The sequence below is a fragment of the Panthera onca genome, chromosome C1 (assembly GCF_046562875.1).
Source record: "Panthera onca isolate mPanOnc1 chromosome C1, mPanOnc1 haplotype 2, whole genome shotgun sequence".
In the NCBI taxonomy this organism is placed as follows: Eukaryota; Metazoa; Chordata; class Mammalia; order Carnivora; family Felidae; genus Panthera; species Panthera onca.
The window spans coordinates 10,780,480-10,782,850 of NC_138346.1; the positions used below are offsets into that span (position 1 = coordinate 10,780,480).

General features: G+C 41.7%; 1 pseudogene; it reads right to left on the minus strand.

The window, feature by feature from the left end:
• Nucleotides 1-1,536: 1,536 nt before the first annotated feature.
• On the minus strand, nucleotides 1,537-2,096 carry LOC132671073 (RWD domain-containing protein 4 pseudogene; annotated as a pseudogene).
• Between the last annotated feature and the right edge of the window lie 275 nt (nucleotides 2,097-2,371).

Below are 2,371 nucleotides of genomic sequence, written 5' to 3' on the forward strand. Positions count from 1 at the left end.
GTTTTAAAGCCAGGGAGCTGGAGCGCCTGGGTGGCTCAGTCGGTTAAGCTTCTGACTCTTCACTTTAGCTCCAGTCTTGATCTCACGGTTCGTGAGTTCGAGCCCTGTGATGGGCTGTGCACTGATAGTGTGGATTCTCTCTCTCTCTCCCTCTCTCTGCCCCTCCCACATCCCTCTCAAAATAAATAAATAAATAAAGTTACAAAAAAACCCAAACAAACCAGGGAGCAAATGCAGTCACTATAAATCACACATATACATCAATAACTTCCTGCTTACACCACACTAATAGTTACCCTATTCATGATTTTAAAAAATAACCAAGCACATACTATGATTCAGCAGTTGAAAAAACCTCAATGTCTATTATTATGAAGATGCTCGGGCTGAGGAATATGTTTGGATATGTGAAAAGAAATGGGACTTCAGTTGTGGTTTTATGTTAAGTCATTTAGAAGACCTCAGTTACCAGACAACTCAAAACACACACTAGCAGATTTTATTAAAACCATTGTCTCCAACAATACAAAAATGAAATATTAAGGCATTCGTTACTCCCGTCTTGGTATATGCAGCAAAGAGAAATGCTTTCAGTGGGAACCGACACTTCTGTTCAAAAGGTTTCGAAGATATTTGGCACGTTTACTTCCATATTCTCCCATTCTATATACCACTGAAAACTCTCGTGGGCAAGTATCATGACCCAAACCAAGAGAAAAGTATAAACAGATACTCATTTACTAAAAAGAAGTGGTTCACCCTTGAAAAGTAAAAAGGAACTACAAAGAATATTATGTCTAAAGTTTAAATATTAGTATTTAAATTTATCTGAAGCAATTTATGCTTCAGTCATTAAGGGAAAGGAGATGAATTTTATTAAGACGAGAAATCTCTTAATATGGCTCATGCCGCAAAATAACTGTTCACTCAGTATTCTGCTCCATTGGGATGAGAGTTTCAAAAGGGCTTCCTAGTCCTTTAAAAAAATTACCTCCACTAGAATAATAAATTAACATTCATTTCCCCCCATTTGGTCCCTTAACAAAGCTCGACCATCTTTCTAAAGTATACTAAACATTACCATCTCACCTTTTATTAAGGCAAGCTTGTGAAAATAATTTAATACAACCAGATCACTTTGTGAACTTTCAGCGTAAAACACTTTTTTTCTATAAGCCACGTGCAAAAAAAAAATCTGTTTTATAAAAAAGCCACCTCAATACCAGAAAAGACTACAAAAGATTTTGAACCAAGTTTACTTTTTAAAAAAAAAAATTATTTATTTTTGAGAGGGAGACAGAGCATGAGCAGGGGAGAGGCAGAGAGAGGGAGAAGCAGGCTCCAGTCTCTGAGCTGTCAGCCCAGAGCCTGAGGCAGGGCTCCAACTCGTGAACTGTGAGATCATGACCTGAGCCAAAGTTGGGTGCTTAACCGACTGAACCACCCAGGGGCCCCTACTTTTTTTTTTTTTAAAGAGAGTGAGGGGGGAGGAGGAGGAGGAGGAGGAGGAGAGAAAGAGAGAGAGAAAGAGAGAGAGAGAATCTTAAACAGGCTCCACCCTCAGCCTGGAGCTGGATCCAGGTCTGGGTCTAGGTTGGATCCCAGGACCTTGGGATTATGACCAGAGACGAAATCAAGATTCTGATGCTCAACTGCCTGAGGCACCCAGGCAACCTGAGCCCAGTTTACCCTTTAAATGATGCTCTTCTCTTGTCTCTAACTCCAAGCACTATTCATCATCTTTAGAATCAGTTTTGCCTAAATGCCTCACCGCATCAACCCAGTCCCATCCTTGAGGAAGATCTCCTTTGTGTTTTGTTTTGTCTGCCAATTTACATTTCTGGGCTTTTGGAAGTTGTTCTTTTTTGTCTTTTTTCTTACCTGATGCAGCAGTAGTAGGAGTTTCAACGGAGACAGTCCTGCTGATGGGTCTCGGAGAAGCAACGGGATGATGATTCTCCATGAACCGCTCTTCATTGTCCAACGATGTGTAGGTCATAGTGGTCCCAAGACTGACCTTCCACTGCTTCCTGTGATTGTATAACATGCTTTGCTTTACAGTTGATGATATGGGTGTTGTTAAAAAAGGCGTTCATAGAAATCATTGGAGGCGTTTGGGGATATGTTTCTGTCCAGGAAATTTCTATTAAGAGGGTTTTGGGATCACCATATTCACCTCTCCTAAGTTGAAATGCACTGGACTTAATTACCAGAAACTTCAACTCCTTGATAAACACAACACCGTGCTTCGTTCCATCTCCTGGTCCTCGTTGGCACACATCGCATGGGTCGTGGGACATCCTTGGTCTTGGAACAGCACCCAGCCGCCAGAAGGGGGGTCTGGTGGTGGGAGCTGGGGCCACCCAGGGTG